At 42.9% G+C, this 25394-nt stretch overlaps 1 protein-coding gene and 1 pseudogene across 2 annotated transcripts in view; one reads left to right on the top strand and one right to left on the bottom strand.

Annotated features, from left to right (window-relative positions):
* Window positions 1-12599, bottom strand: part of LARP4B (La ribonucleoprotein 4B) — an 83996-nt gene extending 71397 nt beyond the window's left edge. For both annotated transcript variants that reach the window (XR_009500702.1, XM_059912244.1), the window contains exon 1: window positions 12338-12599. The gene's annotated coding sequence lies outside the window, so the exon portion shown is untranslated. The remainder of the gene's footprint in view (window positions 1-12337) is intronic.
* An 8932-nt stretch (window positions 12600-21531) lies between these two features.
* Window positions 21532-21627, top strand: LOC132361196 (U6 spliceosomal RNA; annotated as a pseudogene).
* The last annotated feature ends 3767 nt before the right edge of the window (window positions 21628-25394 follow it).

The raw sequence follows: 25394 nt of genomic DNA, 5'->3' as shown, positions 1-25394 counted from the left end.
AAGCCTGAGTTGCAAACCCTTTACATGCAGCGAGGCAGCCGTCTCTCCAGTACTGGGAGGGCGGGAAAGTATCTACTTTCTTGACCGCTGTATCCTGATACAGTACCCAACAGAGCATAATCTCAGGAAAAGTGTTTAATCATTTCATCTTTCATGCACTAAACATGTGGGAGGAAATTCCTAGTATTTAAAATATAAAGCTCAGAAAATGAGATGACTCAAAGTGAAAGTTTCTGTTGCTGCCTATTCCAAATGATGTGTTAATGTGGGAAAAGACAACATTCTTAGGTCACGGTAAAATTAGTTTGAGTTCACTTTCATTTTATTTTAGATACTCTCTAGGTTTTGTATATGTGTGTACATGTGTGTACATACATGTAAGTGTGCACTTGGGATCTGAACATACAGAAGAGTTAAATACAAAATGATGTTGACAGTAAAAAATTATTTAATTATCAAAATGACAACTCATAGAAGAAATTCCTAAGCGGCAAACACACAAAACCTATTATTTGTATTGAAAGTAGAGGTCAGGGCTTCCCTGGCAGCACAGTGGTTAAGAATCCACCTGTCAATGCAGGGGACACAGGTTTGGTCCCTGGCCCAGGAAGATCCCACATGCCGCGGGGCAACTAAGCCCATGCGCCACAACTACTGAGCCTGTGCTCTAGAGCCCGTGAGCCACAACTACTGAGCCCACACACCACAACTACTGAAGCCCGCGCGCCTAGAGCCTGTGCTCCGCAACAAGAGAAGCCACCGCAATGAGAAGCCTGTGCACCTCAAAGAAGAGTAGCCCCCGCTCGCTGCAACTAGAGAAAGCCTGCGCGCAGCAAAAAATAAATAAATTAAAAAAAAAAAAAAAAAAGTAGAGGTCAAAGATCCTTCTGAAAATATGCTGAAAGTTATGACTCCTTTCACTGGAAAAATGGACATATACTAGAAATGTTAAACACCAACCCAGGAGCTCAAGGATTCCCTCCCCACCCCAAGTCCACCTATGACATCAGGCTGGGCGTGGGACGAGGACAATAAGAGCAGGGACCCCCACCTAGCAGGTGGTGAGCATTTTTAGGGCCTGTCAGCACAGAGCATGTGCTCAAACAAGTGCCAGCGAACAACCAGGAACCTGCCCCAGGGAGCTATGAAACACAGAGATCTCTCACTTTGCCAAAGTTTGCTTGTACGAAAGGCCTATGTTAGTACCCGTTTTTGCTAACCAAGAGACCTGAAGAGAACTTTTGCTTTTGCGAAAATCAAAAATGGCGGCCTGGCGGCTTTCTGCGTTCATTTTGCAGCAGTTACAGAGGCAGTGCTCACTGGAGCAGTGAGAGCAGCCCCGCCGAGCTCCTTCCCCCGCCACGCTCAGCATCTCAGCACCCAGCCACCTGGCTGTGAGCTGCTTCTGTGAGCATCTGGGCTTTACCTCCATCTATTCTGTGCCTCCCTTAACAAGATGTGTCCTAAGGTAACTGCTTCTTTGCTTTACACCATTTTGGCTTATGGAAGGTTCCAGAGGAGTGCTCCACTTCCGAATAGGACAGCAGGGGCACCCGTACCACGTTGTACTCAGAAAGTAACAGCCACTGAGTCCAAGCACAGAACCTAATCACGATCCTCAAAGATTAGGTGTGACAATTGAACACGCTTTCACGTTTTCCAAAATGACTGTGCAAATCAGTTAATATTAAAATATATCAAATACCCCCTAACATGAAGCATTCCTTACAAAAGTGATACCACGTTTGAAGAAAGAATTTATGTTCCACAGTTATAATTCAAAAACATGTACTACTTTGGATAATCTTTCAATTTGATATTCCAACATAATACCATCTCCATTTTGTAAGTAACTGGATCACAAGTCCTAGCCCACTTAGGATTACAGTTCAATAGATGATGAAACTAATAACATCACCATAAAAGTTCCAAGCCAATTATGAGGATCAGAATCAGCTCCAATAATTTTGAATTACTCCTCAGCAAGGTAAATGACCTTCTCTCAGACTTCTGTTGTGGGCTACCCCTGACCTCAACAATCATCACTATAAAACAACTATTAAAACTTTCTAATTAAAGCCAGCATTTCTGATGCTTAGCTATGCTGTGTTTATAGCTCTCAAATCTATCAGGTTACTGGACCTAAGACACCTTTATGCAAGACACCTATGCTTTCTGAGAACTGGGCACTATTTGCAGTGGACTTGGAAACAAGAAGTTAGGCAAATCCCGTTTTCTGCTCTTCTCTCTTGTGTGATATAAGGCACCTGTCTCCAGGCCTCAGTTTCCTAAACAGTAAAACAGATGTTCCTAAACAGTAAAACAGATGTTCCAAAGAACAAATGGGGAAAAAAGCAGCAAGGGCTTTGGGTCACCTGAATTACAAGTCCAATACACTGCGGAGAATGGCAACCGCTGCCACCTGCGCTCAGGTCTCCGTTTAGGAAAGCTGCAGGCTGTGGAGGTCTGAAATCACTGGGCACATGGCAGCAACGAACACAAACAGACAAGGCAGAACTGAAGGCCGGGAGAGGTGCTCAGAGCTCTGGAGCCTGCCCTCCTCTTCACAGAAAGGTGGTGGGTGTGAACACAGGGGCTGCTGCTTCCAAAGCCTGAAGGCAGAGCCCTGCACCGGGGTGCGGATGTTAAGGTCTGAATGCTTTAGGAAGGAAACCACTGAATTTAAATGAATTTTCCTTAGACTATTTCTCAAAGACGAGTCTGAATATATGATACAGACTAGAAGACCTGTTAGCACCTTCCTAACAGGAAGGATTGTAAATGGATTAAAGCTAATAGGTTAAACTATCTAAAATGACAAACAAAACCCTTAATTTTCCTGGAATAAAAACATTAATTCAATGTTTTAAAAAGCACAGTTTAATGGCTGTTTTACAAATCTGCTTTAAAAACATAACAATAAAATGCTGACTTAAAATTCTATAGCATACATAAAACTAACACTTTCACCAATTTCAATTTTTCTTTTGAAATTCCACTGTTAAGGGTGTAACTTGAAAAGTATCCTACTGAGTTCTATTAATAGTGGACCGAAGTTATAGTCCTCACTCTGCCACCAGCCAACTAGCTGTATTTCTAATTAATTTTACTTCTGTGCGTTTCAGTCTCTGAATCTTTAGAGCTCTAAAACCCTCACACTACAACTGTAATACTACGCAATTTTTCTGGCAGTTATTTTCAGAAACTATTATCAAATCTCAGTTAATAAAATAATGTAGACCAAAACTCAAAGTCTCAGAAAATGACTTACTTCAAAGTGTTATTTCATTCACACCAAACATTACATGAATAGTCAAAAAGGATAAAAGGTTTCCCTCTCAGTCTTATAATTCCAGGCAGGTAACAATGGCACTGATAAAAACAAACTACTCCATGCAACTGGATTAAGGCTGATTACGTGTACTGTTAATTATTATTAAACACTTGGTACACTTATTCTTCACCAATTATCAATAAACCTACCTAACCACAACCCCACGCACCAAACTGTAAATTGGAAGGTATTGATCTAGCTTTCATTTGCCCCACTCAGAATATTACCTAGCACAGGAGTCCCTCCCTATCCGTGGTTTGCTTTCCATGCTTTTGGTTACCCAGGGTCAACTATGGTCCAAAAATATCAAGTGGAAAATCCCAGAAATAAACAATTCATAGGTTTTCAATTGCGCGCCATCTGAGTAGCACGGCCCAATCTTGCGCTGTCCCACCCGGGACGTGACTCAACCCTTTGTGCAGCGTATCCCGCCCATTAGTCACTCAGCAGCCAGCTGGTTATCAGATCAGCTATCACAGTCTGGCAGTGCTGGAGTTCAAGGGACCCTTATTTTATTTAATAATTGCCCCAAAGAGCAAGAGTAGTGATGCTGGCAATTCAGATATGCCAAAGAGAAGCTGTAAAGTGCTTCCTTTAAGTGAAAAGGTAAAAATTCCTGACTTAATAAGGAAAAAAATTGTGCTGAGGTTAAGATCTACAGTACGAACACTGTGAAAATTGTGAAGGAAAAAGAAATTCGTGCTAGTTTTTCTGTCGCACCTCAAAGTGCAAAAGTTATAGCCAAAGTGTTTGATAAATGATTAGTTAAGATGGAAAAGGCATTAAATTTGTACAATAGGGTACTTTGAGACCACATTCACATAACTCCTATTATGGTATATTGTTATAATTGTCATATTTTATTATTATTGTTAATGTCTTACTGTGCCTAATGTATAAATTAAACTTTATCCTAGGTATGTATGTATAGGAAAAAATTAGTATATATAGGAGTTACGGCACTGTCCGCAGCTTCAGGCATCCACTGTGGGAATGTACCCCCAGACAAGAGAGGACCGCTGTAATATGACTTGTGGCCGTACAGTGAATTTGGGAAAACACCTGATCTATGTTTTTTTATCTTGAGCTGTAATCTCGCGATTTCATGAAAAACTGAAAACTACGTTAACAGATTAAAAACCTCCACAATGACAATCAAACACACTCTCAACATTCTAAACTTAAAAGAACAGTATGCTACGAGTGTCCATGACTGAAAATACTAAAACTTATGGTCATTTTAGGATCCCAAGCCACTCTTTTGTAGGAAAACATTTCACTCTTAACTGGAAGTTTCGCCAGGTCACAGAGACTTTCAAATTCTATCTGTGTGCTTGAATGCTTCTGCAATTTTATTTGGTGATCCTATTTTCTACTTCCGGTCCTTTCATGTTTAGGATTAACTCTCCTGCACTGAGCCCTGAAAGATAATGATTTCAGCAGAATAAAGGAAAATTTGTCAATGTATACAAAGAAGTAGGAAGAGCTGTGAAAAACTAAGGGCCACGCGCAGAGACAGCAAGTACTACGTACGAGCTGCTTTAATCACTGCATCCTTCTGTCTTCACCAACTGCCCTCCCCCTGCCTAGATATTTAAGGTGTGAAGAAGCAAACACTGCTGACTCATTGTTACTCACTTGTACAATGGTCTGTACTCCAAGGGAAATGCTCTGTATGAAGGGAAACTAGAAATAGCATTCTAGTCTGACACCAAGCATCACTGGAGATATAGATATGAATCCAAAAGGAACATGGACCTTACAATAATGCCAGAGAAAGGTTTATCCCAAAAGGTTTCCACACTGAGCTTCTGCACTAAATGACAACCAGCATACCATAATAGTAGCAAAGATCAAATGCTTTTGCCTTCTAAATACCCAGATTTTTAAAAGGCAACTCTCTCCACGGGGACTTCAAGTCTGCTTTTAAAGGCTCCTGGCATTCCCTGACCATGGGAGTTTTGAGAAGCCAGGCAGCAATGGATTACAGTACATACTATATGCAGTGTGCTTATGACACACACACACACACACACACACACACAGCTGACTCTTAACAACACAGGTTTGAACTGCGTGGGTCCACTTATACACGGATTTTTTTCAATAAATATGTATTACAGTACTACACGACCCAAGGTTGGTTGAGTCCACGGGTGTGGGACCACAGATACAGAGAGCCAACTGGAAAGTTCTACTCTGATTTTCAACTGCACAGAGGACTGGCTCCCCAACCCCTCCGCTGTTCAAGGGTCAACTGTACATGGCAAGGCAAAAATTATACAGATGGTAAAATCTCAACAATGAAATACAGACACATATGTAATCAACAAACAGAAATAAAAATGTTCAGAAAGTATAAAGTATTTAAAGAAGAGGTTTTAAAGGACTTGATTATTTCCAGAAAAAAATATTTGAAAAGGGAATGTTTAATATATTCAGAAAGAGATAATAATCGAGGCAACTTGTAAATCTATATCCAATTGGTCACTATGTTTTTAATCCCTATATTTTCAAGCTTTGACAATAAAACAAAGCTTTTTGAAATCTGAAAACAAAATGTTCTCATTTTTCAGAGATGTTTCTAAAAAAGGAATCTGTTAATTAGTCTGCCTTAATAAAAGCTGAAATAACAAATATACTTTAAACAAGTGACAAATGCTAGCAGGTTTGAGGCCTATTTTTAAAGTATTTTTTAAACACACATGATTATGTGTAATACAAATGAAAGGGGTTCTAAGCAACCTATTCTTCATTTAGACCAGGGCTTGGACTGTTCCACTGTGACAAACACAAGTGTAAGCAAGAGAGCTTGCCACCCTGGGGCCAAGTAAAACCAGTCTGTATGCATCCATTCCTCCCCTTCAACACAAGTCTCTGTAAAGCAGAAGGATTGCTTAAAAAGGCAATTCTGGTCTTGCAATTCTCCTGTTTCAAACCCTCTGACTGCTTCTCACTGTTCTTAGGATAGAGAGCACAATTCTCACCCATGCCAGGAGCTCCAGACCCTGCAGGACCCCACTGCTGCCTCGCCCACCCCCTCCCTGTCGCCAGCCTCTCCAAATGAGTTCCTAGCTCAGAGTTTTTGCACCATTATCCTCTGCCTAGAAGGCTCCCTCCCCCTGCCCAATCCCTCAAGGTCTACATGACAACCTCCCAGCACAACATTATCTGATTGTCTCCCTGCCTCAGTGGACAGAAAGTTCCAGAGAGGAGGGCAATTTTCTCTTTTGTTCACCATTACAACCCTGGGATTTACTCATCAATTATTTAGTGCATACTGTTTTCTAACGTCTGGGTTCATAGTAATGAACAGAAGAGACAGAAACCCTCAACTTCATAGGGTTTACATTCAAGTACAAGAAGACACAAGGTACGTAAAATACAGAAATTACATGGCATGTTATAATGTAGTAATAAGTGCTACAAACAAAAATAAAGCAGGGAAGGGAGATGAGGGATGTCCACCACACTCCACACTACAATAAACTTGACTGTCCTAACGGGACTGCTCAAGGAAGCGTGGAGTGGAGAGTCCTAAAGAAGTTTCACGTACAGAGGGTTCAAGAGTCCAAAAATGCTGGTCTACTTTACTTTGAATAAAACAGTTCACTGTCTTAATTCCTTCTAGACCACAAGCCTTAGAGAAAAGTTCTGGTATCATTCATCTTTGTACTGCTAATGTGTGGTTGATCAAAAATACCTGCTCAAAGAAGGAATGAATGAACCCTCCTCTTTCCTCTCAGTGGCCCTGCTTTGCACCAGATCATGGAGCAATGATTCTCAAAAGGGAATAAACAAAGGAAAAATCGGGGCTTCCCTGGTTGCGCAGTGGTTGAGAGTCTGCCTGCCGATGCGGGGGATACGGGTTCGGGCCCTGGTCTGGGAGGATCCCGTGTGCGCCGCGGAGCGGCTGGGCCCGTGAGCCACAATTGCTGAGCCTGCGCGTCTGGAGCCTGTGCTCGGCAACGAGAGAGGCCGCGATAGTGAGAGGCCCGCGCAGTGCGATGAGGAGTGGCCCCCGCTTGCCACAACTAGGGAAAGCCCTAGCACAGAAACGAAGACCCAACACAGCCATAAATAAATAAATTAATTAATTTTAAAAAATAAAAAATAATGGGCTTCCCTGGTGGCGCAGTGGTTGAGAATCTGCCTGCTAATGCAGGGGACACGGGTTCGAGCCCTGGTCTGGGAAGATCCCACATGCCACAGAGCAACTGGGCCCGTGAGCCACAACTACTGAGCCTGCGCGTCTGGAGCCTGTGCTCCGCAACAAGAGAGGCCGCGATAGTGAGAGGCCCGCGCACCGCGATGAAGAGTGGCCCCCGCTTGCTGCAATTAGAGGAAGCCCTTGCACAGAAACGAAGACCCAATACAGCCTAAATAAATAAATAAACTTAAAAAAAAAAATAAAATAAAAAATAAAATAAAATAAAATAAAAAATAAAAAAAAGGAAAAATCCACTGAAGTTTAAAAATACATTTTCACTACTGTAATTGCTTTGTTTTTGGCTAATATAATTTGTTTTCATTTCAAAGCAAAATAAAGAAGGTAAGAAATATTTATTGTTATCAAAAGGGGCACATTTTTAAAGACTGAGAAAGAATATCATCTAGAGGTCCCGTAGTCAAATCACTCCACCTAAAATAGTGTATGTGCTAGATGTAGCTATCAAGTCAGTTAACATTTCTTAAGTAGAATTTTTATGCATTTTCTATTGCATTCTTTTCAAGTAAAAATTTTCATGTTTGTTTATGAAAGCATGCAAATAATTCCTCTAAAACTGAGGTGGGGGCTTCCCTGGTGGCGCAGTGGTTGAGAGTCTGCCTGCCGATGCAGGGGACGCGGGTTTGAGCCCGGTCTGGGAGGATCCCACATGCCGCGGAGCAACTGGGGCTGTGAGCCACAACTACTGAGCCTGCGCGTCTGGAGCCTGTGCTCTGCAACAAGAGAGGCCGCGATAGTGAGAGGCCCGTGCACCTCGATGAAGAGTGGACCCCGCTCGCCGCAACTGGAGAAAGCCCTCGCACAGAAACGAAGACCCAACACAGCCAAACATAAATAAATAAATAAAAATAAATTTATTAAAAAAAAAAAAAAAACTGAGGTGGGAGGTGCCTTATCCCTCTAGTGAAACAAAGTTTCCTCAACATCTGTAGTGCAACACTTGGCCCTGGGCTGGGCAAAGAGGTTAGGGACATCAAAGGATCTTGCCCACAAGGAGCTTACATTAATTAATTAGTGCAATGCCTTGGGGTGCTATGGAAACAGAGAAGCACTCAGCATGACATTAAAAATTAAGGCAAGGATTCCTGAAATACCTTTTTAAGGATGGGTTAAGGAGCTAAGTCAAAAAAAAAAAGAAGAGAAGACCTTCAATTCCAGGCAAAGGAAATAGAGAGAGCAAAGACGACGTCATGGTTTTGGGGAGAGGACTGTGGCCAGCGCAGGCCAACCAAAGGTGGCCCAGCCAGCAAGGAGAAGGCAGAAGTGGCAAGGCCCCTGGGCCCTTCTTAGGCAGGGGACAGTCACTGAGGAGTTTTTACAAAGGGCCTAACAATCAGGATATGCCTTTAAAGCAACCTCTCACTACAGTGTGACAAAAATGGTGTGTGTAAATAAGAGAGCATTTTATTTTTATCACACAAATATCACCCTAATTTATCAGTTTTTAAGCCAAAACTTCTGCATATCAGATTTCATAAAGAACATTTTCAGTGAAGACTAAGTCTCACCTCAAGGATTATCAAATTTAAGTAGGAAATGTCCACCATGTTACAGAATGCACTCTGTGGCCCAGGTCTCACTATAGTAGGGAAGTAGGGCTGACACTAAAGAGGAAACCAGACTATGACAGAAGGCACAAAAGGGGTGGCATCACTCACCTGCAACCCTTCATGATTACACAGGAACCATGACAGCTTCTCCAGAAAAAATGGTGAAAAAGTTTATAAAGCACTGAAGGGACAAAAGGTTTGGGGGTGGGGGAGGTGAGAAGGAAGGAAACATAAGCTGACTTAATCATTTTGCCTGATCATAAGGAAGACATTTACATGTTGGAAAAATAAAGCCCTAGAACATTAGGGAAAAAACATTTCCATGTTGGAAATATCCTTCTCCTTTCAGTAAGAGAACCTAATGGTTATCTACCTTACAATTCCACATTCTAATAAATTCATTTTCTAATCAAGATAACTCCAGAAGTAGAGTAGCTCCAAAGATACCAACAAGTGCAACAATTAGGAGCAAAAAGTTCAAACTGAACTAAATTAACATCAGGTCTGGTGAGTTTAACCCTCTCAGAAGGCAGTGCCTCCTTTACTAGGTACTCTAAAATTAGCTCTTACAGAAAAAGGAGAACTCTTTACAGGAATAAAGTTTTACAAAGGAGCATAAGCAACCAAACCCTGCAGCAGTGTCTGTTTCTTTTAACAATGTACTTTCCATAAACACAACTTCAGTGCTTGCTTTCTTCTCTCCATTAGAAAAAGGTTGAGTCAATGGTCTTATAGGAGGAATTACAAGAATATACATGATTTTCTTGCATTTACCAATCAGGAAAAAAAAATCCTTAAATATGAGAGAACTCTGCAAGAGTACAGCATGTGTTATGAAAGCCTATTTGAAACTTGTGCCTTAAAGAATAGGATGAAAACAAATGGAATTTAAAGTAATATAGCTACAGAGCTTTTTGCAATCTCAAGGGACAATCATAAAGAAAACACAAGTTACTAAAATTAGAAGACCTAGGTTATAATCCTAGTTATCACTACAGAAAGTATGAATTCCAGCAGCAGGGCACTGAAATAACAGTGAAAGGAGTTTGTCAGCCACTTGGTTGGTAACATCAACCACAGCTCTATCATTGCAAAAACTTGTAATATTGTTGCTAATCTATGTTAAGTAGTGGGGCTACTTTAAAGCACTGTTTACTGTTACTAACATTAAAAACATGATGTTCCCACCTTGCACTTAAGTATTTTGGAACTGTTTTATGATACATGAAGACTGCTTCATTAAAAACAAATGATTAAGTAAAATATTTGTTTCCACAGATTTTAAATACGTATTTGCCTAAACATATGCTTATCTGTGAAAACCATATTAATATCAATGAATTCTCCAAATCTCAATTTTCTTTAAAGTGCAATTCCTAGGAACCTTAAATAAAATCAAAATCTTCCCTGAACATGCTGCCATTTAATTTTGGCTACTCTTCAACAAAACACGTTAAAATAAATGCCAAGAAACTTCTGTTCTCACATTATCATCCATTTTCTCTCTGGCTCCTACTCAAATATAGTATAAATCCTTTCTCCAAATACACATTCTGTCCTCAGACCTTCTTTCTCTACCCAGATACATGTGATAAAGAAAAAAAAAATTGTTAATAAATTAAAACTGACAGTCACTAAAAGAATATTGAAAACAGTAATAAGGTAAACATCATTTTCAAAATTCTGAATAAGAATCTGAGTAATAAAAAAAAAAGAGCAAAAACAGCCAACATCAACATGTTACAAACAGTCCTATGAAACTGATGTTATTATAATTCTCCTCTTAGAGATGAAGAAAGTGAAGCCCCAGAGGGTAACTTCTAATCAATAAGAAGCCATCTCTATCTCCCTTCACACACCCACTTTTTCACCTTACAAAGGCAACACACATCAACTTTTCAAAATACAGGATGAAATTTATTTCTAACTAAACACAAGTTTCAAAGCGAAGTACACAAATCAAATTTATGGTTGAATAATAAACTTGCTAACCTGATGCCTTTCATAAAGTATTCCACCTTAGCAACTCAAGCAAACTTACATCAAGCGATTTCGTAGAGCCTGATTATAAAACTGCCCTTCAGAATATTAAATACAGAATAAAGTTGACAAGCCACAACCATTTCAACTTCTGTAAATTACCCTGACTGTAAATTAGAGGGAGCCAGGCAGGTGGCGAAGTATGGAAATTGCACACTGCACATATTATCTAACCTCCAAAGAAATAAACGTCACTCTTCCCCACTGTGGTCTTTGCAAACTACAACTCAGAACCTATTTCAAAAGCATTTTAGATACTTAACACAAAATAAGAGACCAGCTAAGTGTCATGAGAAAAACTTTAAAAACAAGAAAATAATTTGTATGCTTACAATATTCAAGTTGATATTATCTTTTTTAAAAAAACCCTCACACAAACTGATTTCCCTTAACCGTCCAGGGAACTCTTCCCGTTCCTTCAGTTATCCAAAACTTCAAACTTCCACTTAACATTTAGGGCAAGTTACTGTGCAGCCAAGGAGAGGGTCTCAAACGCACAGGATAGCTACCCTACAGATAATCTTCTCAAGTTTCACCTCAGCCTAAATTAAAGACCGTTTTATGTAGAAATGAGGGGGAAGACAAGATGACCTGCACGGAAAGTTGCAATACAAAATTACAGAGAAGTCTGAACAAGTTTTAAGTTTTACGTTCTGATTGGACACGACTGAGAAGCAGGTGGTAAGAGATTCCTGACCTGCCCCTTTCTCGAACACAGGGCGTCTTTAGAATTTTTTCCTAATTCTTCCAGAATCTGCCTCTGCTCAAACCTCCCTGAGGAGAGCGGGAGCGTCCCAAACACACCCGGAGCAACAGGATCCCACTTCCTGGTCCGAGTGACCCGGGCCCTCCCCGCCCGGCCGGCCGCGGTCCCGGGCCCGGGCGGAGGGCAGGGCGAGGCCGCCGCAGTGCGGGCCGGACGGCGGTGCTGCCCGTACCTACCACTCCCCCGGCCCCCGAGACCTCGGCCCGGCCCTGGCCGGCCCCAGCCCTGCCGGCCCCCCGGCCCGCACCCAGACCCCTCTGCCCGCGCCCCGGCCCGGCTACACTCGCTGGGCCCTGCCCGGCCGCGTCCTCCGGGAAGATGGCGGCCCATGACAGGCGGGCGCGGCGCGGGTCCGAGGCGGAGGCCGGGCGCGATGCGGCAGGAGCGGAGCAGAGCAGCCCGCCCGCCACCGCGCTCACCTGTCAGCACCGCCGCCGCCCGGCCGCCGACCGCCGCAGCCCCGGTGCCCGGCAACCGCGCCACACGCGGACGGGCCGTGAGGGAGGGGCGGAAGCAGGGGCGCGGCCGGCCCGGACGAGCGGCGGGGGTCGGCGCGGCGCGGACTGGCGGCGGGGCGGCGGCAACTCTTTCCCGTTTTGGGCCGAAAAATATCTCAACCTCGCGACTCCAGCACCCCAACGCTCCTTCCCGTTCGCATGAGAACACACAGCTCCCGCTTCCGGGCCCCGCCGGAAGTCCCGCCTCGCGCGCGCCCGCGCCCGCGCGCCCGCGCGCCCGCGTCCTCACCGCCTGGTCCGCCGACTGGTGCTCGGCTCCCTTACGTCATGGCGGTACGGCGCCCTGATTGGCCTCGCGCAGCGCCGGGCCCGCCCCCTCTTCCTGGCCTCTCGGTGCTCGTGCCCCTCCCGGCGACGCCTGTGATTGGTGGGAGCGCGCACGCAGCCCCACCCCGCGCACGCTCTCCGCACCGCCCCCGCCGCGACCTGAGGAGGCGGTGCTGTCGGCTGGGACCGCGACCCCCGCCCTCTTCAGCCGGGGACCGAGACTCCCGCCCCCCGCCTCATCCCGGGACCCCGCCCCCGTCACCCCGGGACCGCGACCCCCGTCCCCCTTGGCCCAAGACCCCGACCCCTCCCTCCCCTCACCCCGGGACCGGACACCGCCCCGGGGCCGTCTGGCCATCCGGGTGGTCGGGTCAGGAGAGCCCCCTGAGCGCGCCCGGGAAAAGGGAGAAGGCGGCGTCGCCTGTCCGTGGAGCGGGTGCTCTGGGCCGCTCGTCGGCCAGCTCCGTTCTCCGCGGTTTCAGGGGAAATGCTGAAGACTCGGGATGTCTTCCCAAACCCGAGCATGTGCCACCCACCCGACCCATTCTATGGGGAGGAAAAACAAAAGTAAAGTATGTTCACCGGCTTTAAGCTTGCTGCCTGATTTCCTGTGTGCCTGCTCCGCTTGGCTGTTGATTATGTAGACATACATGTGACCTGGAAAGGCTTCTCTGGGTCACTCTGTTCAGCCGTAACCGTGCACCGGTGCTTCTTACCTGTTCCTTCTGCGGGTCCGAACGCCGACAGGATGCGCTCTGGACTTCCGTGTATTGACTGGGAAGATCACATCGGTGCTGGGCGCCTTCTGCTTTGGCATACGTTGTCACATCCTCGCTCTAAAATACTTTCAAGTTCAATAATGCTATTCATAGCAATGTCTTTAAAGATAATCACGTAAGACTGAGATTTCCTGTAATATTCAAAGCAAGTACATATTTCTGGAAAAAAAGTCGCGTTTAGAGTTCACTTTCCAAGAGAACCTGTTGGATATGTTGCAGAGCCCTTCTCAGGTACCTCCGCTTGGAACGTTTTAGACTGAGGCCCAGGAAGTCATCCCTAGGCCGGGCCCAGTGATGTGGTCCACCTCTGAAAGGTCAGGAATTCTCCAAAGTTTTTAGGTTAGATTTCCATCTTTTTTGCTTGTGTCTACATTCTGGCAGACTTTTGGATATACAGATAAGTTCCCATATTACAAAAGACACTAAATGATATGAGAATAGTTTATATTGAAATGACATCTCTTACTTTCTGTTTGTGTTGGGTGATCCTTCTTAAACAATCAAAACTGGCTTTTTATTCCTGTGTGATTTTTTTTTAACTTGTGCTTCAAAAGAAGCACCCATTTTCACCTTGGGATGTGAGATTATAACAAAATGAATTTTTATGGCATTTCTACTTAGAAAAATAAGATCAGTTTTTAAAAACCACTTCTCATCTCAAGCAGTTACAAGTCCTACCTCTTCTATCTAAAAACTTTCCTTCTCCTGCTTACGATGGATTTGCCTGCTGTTACTTCTCTCCCAGTTTGTTTCAATAGCATCACAGCTGGTCTCTGCTTCCCCACCTTTCACCATGCCAGCTTACATTTCCTTTAAAAGCCTCCTCACCATCCCCCTCTGAGTCAAGACTTGTTGAAGTCCAAGTTGTTTTTCATGGACTAGCAGGCCCTTCACAAACTGGCTCACTGGCCCCTCACATCTCCTTTCCCGCCCCAGGGTTAGACAATCTAACTTTCCAATCACATTCTCTGAACATGCATTTTTGAAGACCTTGGGGTTGTCTCTGGGTGTGGATGTGAATGACACACAGGCTTTACACTCTATGACCCTACCGTTTACTGAAAGGCCAATCAACTGGCAGTCACCACAGTGTGATAATTCCTGTTAGAGAACAAAACAAAGAGAGAAGCGTTGGTTCCCAAATGTTTGCTGTGCATGAAGTTGTGTGTGGAGTCTTTTCGCTTCTGAACACTTTGGTCCTCTAGTGTCCTTCATCTGTGCTCTTCCTTCTGCCAGAAGGGTCGTCCTCTGCTTCCACTTCTGGCAAAATCTGGCTTATTTTTCCAGTTACAGCTCAAGTGTCAGCCATTTATATCTTTTCCTTTCAGACAACCGGTTTCCCTTCTGGGTACTCGTAGCACTCACCAAGTCCCTACTCCGCCTTAGGGGCGGTGCTAAGTGCTGGGGAGATGGCACAGAGCAGTACCAACCAAAAGACAGGTGAACAGATAGTAGGGGATAAAGAGGAGTAAGGTTTACTATGGAGTGTGTGCAGATTGCCCAGGTAGCAAGCACATGGGAGGGTCTGAAGCCAGCTTGGGAAGGAATCAAAGAAAGAGATGACCAAGACACGGCCAAAGACACCAGAGTGGAGGGGCTGCCAACACACCTTCCAGCAGGGAGGGAGAGGCCAGTCCTGGTCAGAGAAGGAAGTATTTGAACATGACAGAGCATAAAACCAATCTGGTAAGGTGGGTGGAGGGCACGAGAGCCTGGAGGGGTAAGCAAGGCAAGAATCCCAAAGGCCTTCCGAGCACTTATGATGTTTGAATTTGATAGTGAGTCAAGATTTTTATTAGAAGGTAAGAGAGGGCTCATAAAAGGTATTAAGCTCATAGAGAATCTCTGGCCCCCAAAAGCCATCCAAATAGAAATGCAATAAGGAACTAACGTAGTCAAATTAGGTGGAAGTATCAAAATGAAAATGACAGTAATACATGAGAATACATTGGAAAATAAAAGAATCCATGAGTTCTTACTAAATATAAACAAATGTGTAAGTAAAAAAAAATAATAGAAATGAGGAAGGAAAAGGGAAAGCTATTCTTTACAGTAGAAGGCTAATGAACGAGAAAGAATTTTTTAAATTACCATGTTGCAACTATCGTAACATTTATTCTGGCAAAAATCATCAGTGTAAAATAGATAGCTAGTGGGAAGCAGCCGCATAGCACAGGGAGATCAGCTCGGTGGTTTGTGACCACCTAGAGGGGTGGGATAGGGAGGGTGGGAGGGAGGGAGACGCAAGAGGGAAGAGATATGGGAACATATGTATATGTATAACTGATTCACTTTGTTATAAAGAGGAAACTAACACACCATTGTAAAGCAATTATACTCCAATAAAGATGTTAAAAAAAGAAATCATCAATGTATGCTGAAAATCATTGGGTAAAAGTTGTTGAGTAAAAAGTTATGAATGCCGTTTCACAGCTTATTAATTGCTTATTGCTTATTAATTTCAAAGGGGGGAAAGGTATTTTTACAGTGGATAAATATGGTGGACCCCATCTTAACTGAGGGGTGAAAGTTGGCATCCCCAATAATGGTGGCCTGCTGACATCACGTGATGTCAGTTATGTCGTGTTCCTGTCAAGCCACAAACTAACCATGAGGAATAATCACAAACTGAGGACATTCTACAAAAACTCTTACTCTTCAAAAACCCGTACTCTTCAAAAATATCAAGGCTTGGGAATTCCCTGGTAGTCCAGTGGTTAGGACTCGGCGTTTTCACTGCTGAGGGCCTGGGTTCAATCCCTGGTTGAGGAACTAAGATCTCACAAGCCGCACGGCATGGCCATAAAAGACAGTGAAAGGTTAAGGAACTTTTCCAGATTTAAGGAGACTAAGGAGACATGACAACTAAACGCAATATGTAATCCTAGACTAGATTCTTGATTGGAGTAAAATTTGCTATATGGGTCATAATTAGAATTTCAATATGGACTCTATTCCAGTCTTATAATCAAGGTTAAATTTCCCAAATTGGATTTATTTATAAATTGTTTTATGGCTCTGTAAGAAAATGTCTTTGATCTTAGAAGATATAAACTGAAGTATATAGAGGTGAGGGATCAAGATATCTGCAAGTTTCTTTCAAATAGTTTCGTGAAATACACACACACATACTTATACAGAAAGAGAATATAACAGAACCTTAATCGGTAAATCTAGGTGTGGGATATGTAAGTGTTTGCAACTTGCCTGTAAATATGAAGCTCCTCAAATGGAGAATTATCTTTTAGAGATACATACTGAAGTGTTTATGAATGACATGATATTATGTATGTTTTACATTTGATTCAAAACAATCTAAAGGAAGGTGGTCGGTAGGAATGCAGAAGAAATAATGGGACAAGCTGGTGTGTTGAAAATTGTTGAAGCTGGATGATGGATACATGGGGGTTCATGAAACTCTTCTCCCTGCTTTTGTATATGTCTTAAATTCCTCATGATAATAAAAATACAGTGATGGGGCTTCCCTGGTGGCGCAGTGGTTGAGAATCTGCCTGCCAATGCAGGGGACACGGGTTCGAGCCCTGGTCTGGGAAGATCCCACATGCCGCGGAGCAACTAGGCCCGTGAGCCACAACTACTGAGCCTGCGCGTCTGGAGCCTGTGCTACGTAACAAGAGAGGCCGCGATAGTGAGAGACCCGCGCACCGCGATGAAGAGTGGCCCCCACTTGCCGCAACTAGAGAAAGCCCTCGCACGGAAACAAAGACCCAACACAGCCATAAATAAATAAATAAATAAATAAAATTTAAAATAACCGAAAAAAAAAATACAGTGATGAAGTGGAGGGTTTTAATTCATTACAGATATTCCATGAACATGTATTGCTCAAGAGGAGGACTACATTTCCCAGGATACTCCTTCCTGGTGGAGGAACAAAGGAGCCAAACCTCTGGGTCTCAAAGCTGAATGAGCAGGACAGCGGGGCAAAGTTGTGTTGGCAGGTGCCAGCCCAGGGGGAGGAGGCCTGAGGGCCTGTAGGGGAGATGCAGTGTTCGCATGAATTTTGGAAACAGGAACCATATCTAGAGAGAGTTTCTGAGAAACTTTTTTTGTGTAGTGTGCTTTGTAATACCCCAGGCCTAGTTCCTAGTAAAGACCCTGGCCAGTCCTTCAAGGCTTCTGTAGTTGGATCGTGTTTCCTTTGAAAGTAACTCCTTTCTTGGCCGAGGGTGCTGCCTGGGACAGCAGCTTAAATTTATACTATTGCTGGCAGATATCTTCTGGGGTAGTTGACCTACATAGTACCTCTGCATTGAGGTAAATGTATCACTCTAGGCCTCAAAAAAGACTGCATTTGGGCTTCCCAAATGAGAGTCTGCCTGCCGATGCAGGGGACGCAGGTTCGAGCCCTGGTCTGGGAGGATCCCACGTGCCGCGGAGCGACTGGGCCCGTGATGCACGGCTACTGAGCCTGCGCATCTGGAGCCCGTGCTCCGCAACAAGAGAGGCCACGGCGGTGAGGGGCCCGCGCACCGCGATGGGTGGTGGCCCCCGCTCGCCGCAGCTGGAGGGGGCCCTCGCACAGAAGCGAAGACCCAGCACGGCCAAAAATAAATAAATAAATAAATAAATTTATATTAAAAAAAAAAAAGATTGCATTTTCACCATGATTGCTGCCTGCCTGTAGCTCTCATAGAAAGAAGGATGAGTTGATGAGTCCTAAGAGACATTTTGGAGAGACTTCCCAGTTTGGATGTTTCAGGCAGAGAACCAGACTTAATAAGCATGTTGTTTTTATTAGATTGAGAAAAAATTAACTTCCTGGAGATCTGGCAAAGTGGACATTCTTTTTAGTCCAACATCCATGTACATTCCTCTAATGGGAGGGAAGGTCGATGGCTAGACATCATTGCCTTTCTTCAGAGTTCTAGACTGTGCATGGCAACTGCCAAACACTCTCCTGTTTTCTTTCATGCAGTCACTCCTTGCTTTCCTGGCCCCTCTTCTCCAAGCTGGAGTTGGTCCCAGACGCTCTAGGATGGAGCGCTAGTGCCAGGTGCCCTGTGGTAGGCTCACAGGCGTCTCCTGAGAAGTGTGCTTCTCTCCCGCAGGCTCCTCTGATGAGGACTCTCCACCTCATTACTTTAAGAAATGGACACGCCCACCCAGTAATCCAAGATGGGCAGCTCCTGTTGCTCCCTACTGGTTATGAGCTGTCAAGGTCGAGGAAAGGAGCCCCTGAACAACAACATGCTCTGTTTTTGAACCCTAACTACAACCGCCTGAAGGGGCTTGAAGTTTCCCTCCCTGAGCCTGGAACTGACTGGAGTTTCCTAAGCACACTAAGCCACTCCACCTCTGTGTTTCTCCCCTCTCTGTCTCTCCCCTCTTCTATCTGGCCAGTTGTCTTCCACAATTTCCACAGCTTAACTCAGACACTTTGACCTCCTCCAGGAAGTCTTCTCCGAATACCTGCCCCCTAACCCATCCCCGGCGGGATCAGGGCCCATCCAGGGTGTACCTTTATCACAGTTCTTACTGAGTTGAGTAGGAGTGCCAGTTTGTGGTGTTGTTTATCTCCTGCTCATTATGAACTTTGCAAAGGCAGAAACTTTATTTATCCTCATCATTTTTCACAGAGACTGGTCATTGGTAGATGTTTGCTGAACTGAAATCATCCCAACTTTGCTAGCTCACCCACCAACCTCTGAGAGGTTTCTGTCAATTCTTAGTGAGCTGCTTTCATTTTTGACACCATTCACTATAGTGAATCTAGTAGACTTGGAAGTCTTATCATTTGCACTTGGAGTTTGTTTTTTTTCCCTAGATTCCATGGTGATAGCTATTTTTGTTTCCTTGTTTATTTATTTTGACATTATAACCTTAGATACCATATACTGAAGTTGAGTGAGTGATAATTTTCCATACATCAGCATTTTTTAAAAATTTATTATTTATTTACTTATTTTTATTTTTGGCTGTGTTGGGTCTTCGTTTCTGTGCGAGGACTTTCTCTAGTTGCTGCAAGCGGGGGCCACTCTTCATCGCGGTGCGCGGACCTCTAACTATCGCGGCCTCTCTAGTTGCGGAGCACAGGCTCCAGACGCGCAGGCTCAGTCATACATCAGCATTTTTACAATCATGTTTCCTCTGGATATATTTTAGTCACTTTGATTAGACTTAGGAGACACTGCTTCCTTCATCCAGTTAGTGCAACACTTAAGTCTCATCAGAAACACAGCAGTCACCACGGGTGGAGTCACCACCGAGAAAGTGAATCTAAACCAGTGCATGTCCATTCTTTTTACCTTCAAAGGGTAACATCTTCTGACTTTATCCCCTAACTCTGGGGGTGTTACCCTGTTTGAACATACCATCTCCACACATTTGTCATGTGAGCAAATATGTAACACACACATAAAAAATACGCATTTCAAATTTTTCATTTTGTCAAATGTTTGAATTTATCTTTTTCTTTGGAAGTATCGCCTCACATTTAGGGTTAGAGTATTTCTCTCACACCCAAGTTCCATCAAAGTCACAGTTAGTGAAATATCCATTGTCTTACATATGGGAAAAGTGAGCTAATGCAGGGTTTTCATGCTTTTTAAAAAAAACCAAGACCCATAGTAAGAAATACATTTTATATTACAGCTCAGTACACACAAACACACACACACACACACACACACACACACACACACACAAAACAAAAGTTTCATGAAATATTGTTGATGGTGGCACAACTTTGTGAATGTGCTTAATGTCACAGATTGTGTGCTTAAAAATGATTAAAATGGTAAATTTTGTTATGTATATTTTACCACAGTTTTTCAGAGTTTCATGAGATAATATTTACCCTAACTTTGTGAGATTGTCTCTGATCTCTTCTGTTTTATTTTTGTTAATTCTAGTTGTAACCTTTAAATTGATTTATGCCTCATGGTGGTCACAACCTGCCTGCTGAAATGCTGACCTGAGGGCGAGGAAGCTGAAACTTATTCACTCCATTTTCACAGTTTACCGGGTGCTTTGCTCTTCCAAAGCAGTTGAAACAGCATAATTAAAAAGAACGAGTAAAAGCAAGCTAATAATTCCCTATATATGTCTGTATAAGTCACTATTTTTGAAAGCTGAGTTTGGGGCCATATTTAGAAAATATGACTTAATTGTATAACTGTAAATTATATCTTAATTTGCAAATCTTCCCTTCCTTAGTTTGACATTTGTAGGTATGTGATTCTGTTGATTACTATTTTTATCTTTAGTGCTAGAGGTTATAAATGCAAATGCCTTTAGGGACCAGACAGTTCACATAAATGTGTGAACTGGCTGGAGTGATAAAAGGGAGTTTGTCCAGCCTGGAGGCACTCACATTCTGTTAAAAACAAACACGCAAACTGCCGAGTCCACAAAGGGGTTTACATGATCCGGAGCCTGTGTTTGAGATCTTGGTTACAGACAGTTGTTTCAGGAAGTTTGACCATAAAGGCCACAAAGGAAAAAGAAATAGTAGGTTCAAGGAGTGACCATGGAGTGACAGGAGAGATTTTTAAGATGGGAAAGACTTGAATGTACAGAATGAGAGCATGGAAAACATCACAGCAGTATACAGAACGGTTGCGATTCTGCTTTTGGATCTATAATATTAATATTGATGAAGATGTTATTTGTAGTTCTATTATAGAATTTTATCCAGTACTCCAAAGTGCTTTTATATAATATTAATAATTATGACTACCATTTCTTTACCACTTTGAATTTATAAGATGTTTTGCACATGCACAATCACATATCCCTAAAATGACACTGGAATGTAAATTATCACCATTTCCATTTTATAGATAAGGAAAGTGAACTCAGAGATGTAAAATAATCTGCTAGTGAGTAGAAAGCCAGACTAGAACTCCAGATTCCGTGCAATTTCCACTATCCCATAACGTGTTCCGTGTTCTCTGTCAGCAGAATGGAGGTCCCATCATGGAAATCTCACATTTCACTATGTGGAATTTTTTTTTTTGTTACACCTTGCTTAACATGGCAAAGTGGAAGACAAATAACTTTCTATATAAAGAATTAACCAGACTTGTGCTTGCTTTGGCAGCACATATACTAAAATTGGAACGATACAGAAAAGATTTGCACAAGGATGACACACAAATTCATGAAGCATTCCATATTTTTAGGTCCTACTGTATAGCACAGGGAACTCTACCCAATACTCTGTAATGACCTATATGGAAAAAGAATCTAAAAAAGAGTTGATACAGTAAGTCCCCTACGCATGAACCCTCAAGTTGCAAACTTTCAAAGATGCAAACGTGTGTTCGCACATACAGTCACGTAAGTTAGTTCACGTGTCTGGTGTACATTGTCATGTGCATGCATCCTCTACAAGTGGTTGTGCTTTTGTGTACTTTACTGTACAGTACTGTATAGAGTATAGTAGTACAGTACCTTTATTTCAAGCCCAGCATGTCCGGAAGCAAGTGTAAAAGCAGCGGTGATACAGCTGATTCTGCTAGGAAGTGCCAAGTGATAATGATGGAAACAAAAGTGAAAATAATTGAGAGAGTGGAGTGACAAGAGGAAGAAGAAGTAACCGAAGGACCGAAGAGATTCACGATGCAGGAAATGGCAAGAGGATTTTCTTTATTTGAAGAGGCACTGTTAGTTTTTGAGGCACAGGACCCAAACGTAGAACAGTACATGAAGGTTGCAGCAGCCCTTCAGAATGCAAACCAGTGCTACCATGTCATCTATGATGAGAAAAAAAAGCTACTACCCAGACATCACTGGATCATTTTTTTCAAGAGGGTGGATAGAATTGAATCCAGCAAGGAACCAGAACCTGTGCCATCAACATCAGGCGTGAGTGAAATTGCAGTTTGCTCTCCGTCTCCTATTGCTGATGATCCTTCAGCTCTACCGTCTCCCACCTCCTCTCCCTCCTCCAGTCAGTAACTCTTCTTGCCTGTTCACTCGATGCCAGTCCCTGTATGCCAGCAGTTGTACTGTACTACTGTACTTTTCAAGGTATTGTACTATAAGATTAAAAATGTTTTCTTTTTGTGTTTGTTTTTTTATGTATTGTTCGTGTGAAAAGTATTATAAACCTATTACACTACAGTACTATATAAACGATTGTGTTAGTTAGGTACCTAGGGCAACTTTGGTGGACTTATGAACATTGGACTTACGAACGCACTCTTGGATCAGAACTTGTTCGTATGTAGGGGACTTACTGTATATGCATATGTATAACTGATTCACTTTGCTGTACATCTGAAACTAACACAATACTGTAAATCAACTATACTCCAATAAAAATTAAACAAACAAAAAAACTACTACAAATTGTTATCAAAAAAAAAAGAATTAACCAGACCTACTATATTGCTCTCTGATAAAATTCAGTCAGACTGTGACATCTTTGCTCAAAGAAGAATAGCTTCATTCCTCCTGGAAGACATTAATGTGTCCTACAGGTCCAGCTTTGGTTATAGAACCTTTGCTGAATGAAGATACGAGTTATTTTAAGTCTACTTGAAATTAGAATTCTTTCAGTCTTGAGATCTTGATTCTATCACCATGTCCTAGTGTGCTTGCAGGTGAGCATGGCTCTTCTTGATATGCTTCCTCAGCCACACCCCCAAAAAACAGAACTATTCAATGAACACTTATAAAGTTCCTGTTTTGATCTTGAGTATGATGTTATTTATTAAGCAGTATACAACAAAATGCCTCCTTTTTGTAAATATGCAAAAAAAATAGTAGGTATGTTAGGGGCTGTGTTCTCAAAGGTATTACAGTGTTTGGAGAGAGATGAGACATCTATGAACAAAAGAATATATAACAAATGCTGAAAATATATATATATAAATATATCTGAATATTTAAATATAAAACAATATATAACAAATATATAATAAATAAGCAGAAGATAAAACATGTTATACTGAAAGTAAGTGCTGTGGGTACCAGGGGGAGGTGAAACAATTAAGCTAGCAGTGTTGGGACTTCAAGGATTGACAGGTTTCCTTCAGTGGGAAGAAAGGAGAAAGGCAGACTAGATGGATCAGAGAGTGGATGGTGGGGAAGTAGTGAAAGGTAACATGAGAAATGTAAGCTGGGGCTTCCCTGGTGGCGCAGTGGTTGAAAATCTGCCTGCTAATGCAGGGGACATGGGTTCGAGCCCTGGTCTGGGAAGATCGCACATGCCGCGGAGCAACTAGGCCCGTGAGCCACAACTACTGAGCCTGCGCATCTGGAGCCTGTGCTCCGCAACAAGAGAGGCAGTGATAGTGAGAGGCCCGCGCACCGCGATGAAGAGTGGCCCCTGCTTGCAGCAACTAGAGAAAGCCCTCGCACAGAAACGAAGACCCAACACAGCCAAAAATAAATAAATAAATTAATTAATTTAAAAAAAAGAAAAAAGAAAGAAATGTAAGCTGGTCCCAGGCTGTGACTCTTAGCACCAAACCGAGGCGTTTTGACTGGATCCTGAAGCCTCTGGAAGACTTTGGAAAGATTAAGTTTTAGAATTTCACTTAGAAATTGTTCAATTTAGGTGACAATTAGAGGTCAATCTAAATACTACAGAGAAAGTATTAAATATTGGGTGGAAAGGTGGGCCTTAAGATCTTGACAAAATTATTGGCTTAATGAATAAGTGGAGAAGTTAGTGTTGGCAAAGAAGCAGAACCCTGTTCCTCTAAGGCTGGGGGGGCTCAGACCCCAGAACTTCAGGTCAGGTTGTTTGGGAAAATGAGGTTGACTAGCCGGATGGAGAAGTGAGACGGTCTGTAAAAGTGGTTGTGACGAATGTGCTTGGAAGAAAATGAGTGTTGGCAATGCCCTCTTTATTGCTAAGTCTGCTGTGTGGGTTGTGGACACTCAGCCTGCTTTTCTCTCCTGTCTACTGTTGTCACCTATCCTGCTTATGGAGGTCCTCCTCCTGCCCTGACCTTCTCCTTCTCCTGTTAAGAATGGATGAGCAGGGAGAGTCCCAATTCCCCGTAACCTTGCTATTCCTTTTATGAGATTGCAGTTCCAGTCGGTGTCATCCAGTATTCCATGGTATGCTTAAATACTGAAACAGCAGTGCTTTTGTTGTGTTACATCATTATTTCACGATGTAGTTTTTTGAAATCTGAATTATATATGTCTTGAACTATATCTAGGGAATTATACATTGATTAAAATCTTGAGGTGAAAATCATGCCCATGTTTAGAAGACATTCTGACCATATCTCTCCACTGTTACAAATTCTCCAAGGTATCTGTTTTTGCTGTTATTTATATTTCTTATGTTAACTAGTGCACTTCATATGTTAACTAATGAGCACATTTTTGTATGTTTGTTAGTCATTTCTATTTTCCCTTGGTCAGTTTACGTTCAGATTTATTATGAGACATCTCTGATGGAGGCAGCTTAGAAATGGGGGGTGGGATAATTATGTAAAGAAACACAAGAGGGTACAATTGGGGAAATAGGGAGATAAAGGTAGAGAAGGGGAGGGAGCTTCTCCTAGACCCCCTAGAAGCCCAACCCCCTCATCTCCTCCAAGACCAGATTCCATATGCTCTCCCCATCCCTCCTCTTCTCTCTGGGCCAGAGCCATTTGTCCAGGTCCCCATTCTTCCCAAATAATTTATTTTAACAAGGATCTTCTTTCCCAAACGTCCTGTTTGCACATACTTAAGCCAGGAGGTGAAAAGAGCCTTTGTCCTGGAAGTTGGTTCTCTTTCAGATGGAACAGCCTCTGCAAAGCATAGAAAACAGTGGATTATCATATCTCACGTTTAGAAAGAAAATATTGACATAGCATCCTAATAGCAGGAGTATTATTAATATTCAGCTTTGAATGAATGGGGAACCCCTACAGGAAGAGCATCATAAATATGGGAAGTTCTGATAATTTCATGACCCTGTGATATTTTTAGAACCA

Source organism: Balaenoptera ricei, chromosome 2, assembly GCF_028023285.1.
Source record: "Balaenoptera ricei isolate mBalRic1 chromosome 2, mBalRic1.hap2, whole genome shotgun sequence".
NCBI classification, from domain to species: Eukaryota; Metazoa; Chordata; class Mammalia; order Artiodactyla; family Balaenopteridae; genus Balaenoptera; species Balaenoptera ricei.
This window is presented reverse-complemented; position numbering and strand designations above follow the sequence as displayed.